This window comes from Nomascus leucogenys, chromosome 22a (assembly GCF_006542625.1).
Source record: "Nomascus leucogenys isolate Asia chromosome 22a, Asia_NLE_v1, whole genome shotgun sequence".
NCBI classification, from domain to species: Eukaryota; Metazoa; Chordata; class Mammalia; order Primates; family Hylobatidae; genus Nomascus; species Nomascus leucogenys.
The window spans coordinates 128,611,266-128,620,055 of record NC_044402.1 but is presented as its reverse complement, the minus strand read 5'-3'; positions in this window follow the sequence as shown (position 1 = coordinate 128,620,055).

Genomic DNA, 8,790 nt, shown 5'->3' with positions numbered 1-8,790 from the left:
AACTAAAGACTTCCACCCAGATAAAATTATACCTTTCCTGCTGGTTGATCTTTTAATAATATACACAGGTGGCTAAAGATTTATCAAAAGTGATTGCTGACGTAATTTAGGGCAGTTTCCTTTGAGAAATGCATGTCTACCTGTTATTTTGCTATTGTGTTTTTGATAGAGCAAAACATGAAAATTATATTTAAGATTCAAAATTTTATATTTGTCAGGCTAAATATCTAAAAGGAAAACAAGACACCTCAGATTTGAAATTTATTTTAAATTACACTAAGTCTCTCTTTGACACATTTCCAAAATTATTAAATCATAAAATTTTAGAATTGGAAGAGACATGAGCAGAGACAAAAAAAAAAACAGTCAGTCCTAGGTTCAAATATTGCCTATAACATTTCATTGGTCTTGTCTTAAGTGGCTTTCAGGTGATACCATTTCAGAAATCACAAAGCTGAATTCATGCAAAAGAGAGTATATCAAATTCACGTTGAAGGAGTTAATGAAGGAGTTAAAGAGCCCTTCAATCTTCCTTTTCTTTGAAGAGGTATAGAAACAAAATTCACTCAAGGTGAAACAAGTTAAGATTCAAAGGTTATTTCTGAAGCTACAAATAAGTAATGGATAAAATTAGAAATCATTGAACAAATATTTGAGTGTCTTTCACAGAAAGGCCTTGGGTGATATGTCCAAGGCCCTGGACTAGCAAGGAGTCTAGTCTGGCAGTCAATCAATTGGAGTCAGTATGACCCACCTTTGCAAAGACTATAATGAGAGAAAGTTAGCATGGCGGACTCTATCTTACTTCTACCCTTGCAAGCTGGCTGTCCTCACTCATTCCTGTGTGTAGGATGTAGGTCAAGCTAACCATGGGAAGAATTTAGTTTATAATTTAATTTTGAAGCAAGGATGATAATAGTCCCTCCCTAAACCTAACCCCTCCTTACTAAAGAAAAGCTAAAAGATTAGGATTATTGGAGGGGCCTGGATTTTGCTAAAATGTCAGTGTAGTTTCCTTTTCTCTTTTTTTCTCTTCTTTTCTTTTCTTTTTGTTTTCTTTTCTTTTTCTTTTTTTTTTTTTTTTAACAGATGGGGTCTCATTATGTTACCTAGGCTGGTCTTGAACTCTTGGGCTCGATTGATCCTGCTGCCTCAGCTACCCAAAGTGCTGGGATTACAGGCATGAGCCACGATGCCCAGCCAAGCATAGTTTCTATAAACCCTTATCGCTCAGGAGTTATGGCCATAGGTCCCAAGATTTGTGACTTCCTCAATCGCTCCTATAGATAACATCACTATTGCAGAACTTAAAGTTGGTCTTTTGAGATGTTGTTCAGACTTGTGCATTCTGACAACTGATGGACCCCACCCGGACCTGTGACTCGTGACTCAACTGGTGCTGTGCCCACCTCTACCCAGAAGCGGATTCAGTACACAAGGACCATTTCCCATACCCCTAAAATTTCATCACCAACCAATCAGCAGCACCCATTCCCTAGCCCCTTACCCACCAAATCATAAAAACCCAGCCTCTGAGTTCTCAGGGAGACTGATTTGAGTAATAAATCCAGCCTTTCTGCTTGACCAGCCTGAAGTTAATTAAACTTTTTTTTTTTGTTTTTTTGTTTTTTGTTTTGTTTCGTTTTGTTTTTTTTAGGCAGAGTCTCACTTTGTTGCCCAGGCTGGAGTTCAGTGGCGCAATCTCAGCTCACTGCAACCTCTGACTCCCGAGTTCAAGTGATTCTTCTGACTCAGCCTCCCAAGTAGCTGGGAATGCAGGCACATGCCACCACACCTGGCTAATTTTTGTATTTTTAATAGATACGAGGTTTCACCATGTTGGCCAGGCTGATCTCAATCTCCTGACCTCGTGATCCACCCGCCTTGGCCTCCCAAAGTGCTGGGATTACAGGCATGAGCCACTGCACTTGGCCTAAACTCTTTCTTTACTGCAATCACACTGTCTCAGTGAATTGGGCTTATCTGTGCAGCAGGCAAGAACACATCAGGTGATCACAAATATGCCCATAAAGTATAAGACTTATAAGCTAGGTAGAGGAAAAGCAAATGCTGTTCACTGCCCTGACCTTGGCCATTGCCTTGATGTGGCTAGAGTTACAGCTATAAATATATCTGACTGCATTATGCAGAAGTGGTATTATATCTTCTATATCCATGCTGTCCAAAATGGTGGCCACTGGTGACCTATGGTTATTGAGTGCCCAAAATGTGGCTGGTGTGACTAAAGAATTAACATTTTCACTTTATTAATTTGATGTTAATCATATTGAGTTGACACAAGAATTAATGAATTTATTTAACTTGAATAAATGTAGTTTTGAAACAGATACTTTTGCTTTAAGGTCAAATCAATTCTGGCTGGGCGCAGTGGCTCAGGCCTGTCATCCCAACATTTTGGGAGGCCAAGGTGGGCAAATCACTTGAGGTCAGGAGTTCAAGATCAGCCTGGCCAACATGGAGAAACCCCATCTCTACTAAAAATATGAAAATTAGCTGGGCATGGTGGTGGGTGCCTGTAATCCCAGCTACTTGGAGGTTGAGGCAGGAGATTAGCTTGAACCTGGGAGGCAGAGATTGCAGTAAGCCAAGATCGCAACACTGTACTCCAACCTGGGCGGCAGAGCAAGACTCTGTCTCAAAAAAAAAAAATCAATTCTTCTAAAAAAAGATATACCAGGCCTGTCAATGTGGGTGTGACTATTAAAGAAAAATGATTATTTGGTACTCAGTTTAGTTACTGGACAATTTTTACAACATGGTTGGAACAACTTGGATCACAATCTAGTTTTTCAACTGGGAATTTTATAAAACCTAAATACAAACAGGGTATTTCCAATGAAAATTTAGTGTCTGAATGAATATGAGTCTGTCCTCATTTTCTCTCTACTATGAAAATGTTCTCATTCTAATTTGTCTCAGGAAAGAGGGTTTCTGGTGAGTTTGTCCTGTGGAAGTCTCTGTCAAGTGAACCTTCCTTTTGAGGTGATGATACCTGAACAGCTGGGGTTGGGAAGTGCAGAAGCTTGGCAGGTCACTGGTAAGTTTCTTGAGAAGCCTTGACATCGGGACAGCCTGTCTTTCCCTTTCTAGTCAAGCCACCATTCTCCAGAGCTATGCAGATCTGGGGATGCAGGGACAGCACTTGCCAGTGGTATGCATCTGACCAGGGGAGAAATCCAGGAATTACATTACTGACTCACGACAGAACTTATCTGGGTTTGTTGCAAAATGATTCCTTTTTGTCTATAGAAAATAGAATTATTTGTCTCTTCCCTGAAACTTATTATGACATTTTTGAATAATGTGTTCACTGTTCTTCCCAAGGTGGGTCAGTTTTATGTGTCTACTTGGCAAGGCTGTTGACCCCAGTCATTTAAATACTCTGGAAGTTCTATTTGCTTTTTTATTGAGTATAAATGAGAAAAGTCTGAAAACGTGAGTGAGGATCAATGAGTAGTTGGAGTGTCTGTGGTGTCAAGGGAGCTTCTCTTCAGTGGCACTATCATTGTGGTTGAGGTCACCTTGGATCTCACAGCTATAGGTATGGGAATCCCAGCTCTGCTCTTCCACTCCCAGAGGTAGCAAATCTGCAGAGCTATAGATTCGCAGAGCCAATATGCTGAGATGCACCTGCATGGAGAGAAAAACACACATGCACACACATGCATGAATGCACACAATGATGTATAATCTCTAACAGTGAAGAAAATATGGTACAGTAGTTTCCCCTTATCCACAATTTCACTTTCTGTAGTTTTGTTACTCAAGGTCAACTGTGGTCCTTGAGTAACCAAGGACCCAAAAATAATCAGTAAAAAGTTCCAGAAATAAACAATTTATATATTTTTAATTGCTTTCCATTCTGAGTAGCATGATGAAATCTTATGCCATCCCACTCTGTCCCATTTGGGAAGTGAATCATCCCTTTGACCAGCACGTGGCTGTAGACACTACCTGCCCTCAGTCACTTAGTAGCTGAGGGAAAAGAGAGATCACATTCACATAATTTTTATTACAGTATATTGTGATAGCTTTTCTAACTGTTGTATTTTATTATTAATTATCATTGTTAGTCTCTTACTGTGCCTAATTTATAAATTTAACTTCATCATAGTATGCACGTACAGGAAAAACATAGTATATATAGGGCTCAATATTATATATATAGGTTTCAGGCATCCACTGGTGATTGCAACTTATCCTGTAAGGATGAGAGGGATAACTTAATGTGGATTCCTGAATATCTAGTAAGCTCTCACACTATGAGAGTTATTGGGTTAAGTGCAGAAATATAAAACCAAACAGACTAGATATTACTAATGTTCATCAGTATCTATTTTTCTTCAACTTCCATGTACTCAAAGGATTACATTCCTCCCCGCCTTTTTTATAGAGACAAGGTCTCACTCTGTTGCCCAGATTGAAGTGCAGTGGCACAATCATAGCTCACTGCAGGCTCAAACTCCTGGGCCCATGTAATCCTCACCCCTCTCCTGAATAGCTGAGACTACAGGCACATGCCACCTGCCTCGCTAATTTTTTTTTTTTTTTTTTTTTTTTTTGTAGAGACAAGGTCTCACTATGTTGCCCAGACTGGTCTTGAACTCCTGGACTCAAGTGATCCTCCCACCTTGATATCCCAAAGTTTTGGGATTACAGGCTTGAGCCACTGTGCACAGCCCTTTCCCCCTTTTTTTGAAGTTATGTATGGCCAGGTGACCAAAAAAACTGAACAGAAGTGTCATGTGTCAGTTGTCAGTTATGAACTCTACAACCTCTCCGCCCTTGTCTCAGTGACCCTGAGACCATATGTTGATGTGGAGCAGCACATGAGTCATCCACAGAGAACTGGTGCCCTGAAGAGTCACCTAGAGTCACAGCAGACTTACTTTACGAAGTGAGAAATAAACTTCTGTTTTGTTAATCATCTAAGAATTGAGAGGGGAGCAATTTGTGTATTTTGTGTTTGTTTGTTTGTTTGTTTCTATAGCAAACCTTGCCTATCCTAATGAATGTCTAAGTAACACGTGGTATCTGCCCTCCATGTGCTTACAGTCTAGGAAGGTGATTTCAAGTGTCTCAGTGGCTTTAATAACATGTATTTACTTTTACCGAAATAGTTATTTCCAATTTATGAAGGCATTTATTTCCAAAGATGATGGAATGATCATTTCAATATCAAAACATGTATAAAACAGGAAAACCAAAAAATTCAAATATATTTAGAGCATTTATTCTCAACCTTGGCTATATCAGAATCACCTGGGAACATTTTCAAAATACCAAGGTCAGGGCCCTAACTGTCAGAGATTCTGATTTAATTGGTCCACAGCGGAGCCCAGGCATTGGTATTTTTCAAAGTTCCCTAGTTTCAGATTCAATGACTTTAATAATTGCATTAAGCTCCTGGGATAAGTCTTTTAAGTAGTCTTAATATTAAACATTAAATTAAAAATTAAATTTAACTTTAGTTAGCTTCCAGTTATCCAAAGGAAAATAGAAACACATTTCCCAACTGACACGTGATTGAAAAAAAAATGGCAGATAGGAGGCAGTACTAAAGTGCAGCTCCCACTCTGGATGCACAGAGCAGAATGTGGAGACTAGCACTGTGGGCTTTTGCTCCAAAAACTACTGCAGGAGTATCCCAGAAAAGCCAAGAGAATCCACAGACCCTTTGAAGGAAGTGGATTGCTCCTGCAGGATCCAGGAGACATCTCAAATGCTGTGCTTATATCCACAGCTGAGAGAACCGAACACAGTTCACCTCACAGGACTCTGTGCAGACACCCCCAGTACCAGCCCAGAGCCTGGTAGCCCTGCTTGCTGGCTAGATTCAGAAGAGAAATAACAATCACTACAGTTTGGCTCTCAGGAAGCCATATCCCTAGGAAAAGAGGGAGAGTATTACATCAAGGGAGTACCCGTGACACAAGAGTCTGAACAGCAGCCTTGAGCTCCAGATCTCCCCTCTGACATAGCCTACCCGAATGAGAAGGAACCAGGAAAACAATTCTGGTAATATGAAAAGAGAAGGTTCTTTAACACCCCAAAAAGTCACACTAGCTCACCAGAAATGGATCCAAACCAAGATGAAAAATCTGAATTGCCAGAAAAAGAATTCAGAAGGTCAATTATTAAGCTATTCAAGCAGGCGCCAGAGAAAGGTGAAGTCCAACTTAAGGAAATCAAATAAATGATACAAGATATGACGGGAGAAATCTTCGGTGAAACAGATAGCATAAATAAAAAACAATCACAACTTCAGGAAATAAAGGGCACACTTAGAGAAATGCAAAACGTACTGGAGAGTCTCAGCAATAGAATTGAACAAGCAGAAGAAAGAACTTCAGAGCTCAAAGACAAGGTTTTTGAAATAACCCAATCCAACAAAGACAAGAAAAAAAGAATTTTGAAAATGAACAAATCCCCAGGAAGTTTGGGATTATGTTAAATGACCAAATCTGAGAATAATTGGCATTCCTGAGAAAGATCAGCATTCCGGAGAAAATTTAAAAGTTTGGAAAACATATTTGGGGGAATAATCGAAAAATCTTTCCCCGGCCTTTGCTAGAGCCCTAGACATCCAAATATAAGAAGCTCAAAGAACACCTGGGAAATTCATCACAAAAAGATCATCGCCTAGGCACATTGTCATCAGGTTATCTAAAGTCAAGACAAAGGAAAGAATCTTAAGAGCTATGAGGCAAAGCATCAGGTAACCTATAAAGGAAAACCTATCTGATTAACAGCAGATTTCTCCCACCTTGGCCTCCCAAAATATTATGATTATAGGCATGAGCCACTGTACTGGGTCTTATGAAGGTGTTTTGTAGAGGTGATTAAAATCCATAATCAGCTGACTTTAGGTAAGGGCAATTATGTTACATAGTCTGAATGGCCCTGATTCACTCAACTGCAAGATCTAAAGAGAAGAATAAAAGCCTCTCAGGAGAATGAGATATTCCGCCTGTGGACAAAAGTTTCAGCTGACACTGATCCTGATGGCCTTCCCTAAGAATTTCAGACTCGCCTAGTCAGCCTCACAATCCTGGAAGACAATTCCTTACAGTAAATCTCTTTATGTTTTCTACTTACTCCGTTCATTGTTTGAACCTCGATTGATATACTCCCCCACCCTCACTAAATTGTAAACCGTCAGGGAGAGGTGTCTGTCTTCCTTTTTATGAATCCCAGTACCTAGCAACATGCCTGGCCCATAACAGGCACCCAGTGAACATCAACACAAACAAGGCTACTCTGTGATCATGATGTGGGCCAAGACAAAAGACAAAACAAAGCAAAAAAATCACCGTACAGCCATCTGAACAGACACAACATGAGCAGTGTCCAAGCCACGAAAATGACTAAACAGCCCCCTCTCCTGGCTGGTATGAGTGACAGCTGCTCCTTTACCAATTACAACTTTAACCTTGCTCTAGTTTGCTTTCTCTATGGATAATTTATGAAGACACCCAATCACATAAAATTATTCTCACTTCCTGAGAGTATTCCATCTAAAGCAAAGAGCAAAGCCGGAAGGAAGGAAGGAAGGAAGGAAGGAAGGAAGGAAGGAAGGAAGGAAGGAAGGAAGGGGAAGTGGAAGGGAAAGGGAAGGAGGATCAATCTGGCTGAAGAGGTAAAACATGCAACATAAAGGGCGGGCCTTGAGACACAATAAATGCTATTGGAATTCAGCATAAGGAGTGAGCACATCTGGCCATGGAGATCAGGGAAGATTTATAACATGACCTGGGGTTAAAGGATAGAGAGTGGGGGAACAAAAGTGTAGAGATTAGAAAGGGCATATCTGGACACATCGTACAAGATAAACTAAACAAAGAATTCATGTGAGCAAGTGAGGGAAAACAAGTGTGGAAGAATAGATCATGACCAGATTTTGCACAATTAAATGCAGAACTTCATTCTTTCAGCCAGTGGTTTCTTGCTATCTATCTATTTAACTATCTATCTATCTGAAGATTCAAAAAATTTTTCTTCAAATGCATTTTACTTGGAGGCTAAAATCAAAGACAAAAAAAGTGTTTTTAATGGCACTCCACTGGCTAAAGCGCAATGTGGAAGACAGGATTCCGTGTACTCAGCTCCTCACTGACTGAGCTTTAACAAAATAGCTGAGGCTCCATAAAGCTGAGTTTGAAAATCAATGCTAAAGTCATGAGCCATGTTAGTATTAATTCATTCATGTATTTATTCCATCAATCAATCAATTAATTCACTATTTAGAGCACTCTAACATGCCACATTTTGGAGAAGCTCCCAGTAAGAAGAGAAGCTTCGTCTCCTGGTGGTGGGACCAGACTGAAAAGGGATAATAACACTCCTGAGGTTGCAGGTCTTCCTGGACATTACTGAGGTCCAGCAGCAGCCTCCAGGTCCTATGAGGCTTATGCCAAAGACAATGAGTCCCTGACAGAGGAAGCAGACTGTTGTGAACACTGTGGATGTGTACTAGCCACATTTTTCCTGACCTCTTCTCGCCTACGTGAACTTGTGCCACAGCCCTGGGGAGATAAGTTAAAAACAAAGTACTCCATCATAAACGTCTCTGTGAAACATTGAGGCAGCAGCAAAGCTGCTTTACAGCCCACACAGCAAACTGCTAAAGCAGTGCCAAAAGGCACTTGAGGTGGAATAGATTTTTAAAATGGAATATGAGAAAATTTTATCTATCTGAACAGGAAAAGGTGGTGATCCCAGTGGACAGAGATAGAAGCACTTGTCACTTCACCTGCATCCTGTCTTGGA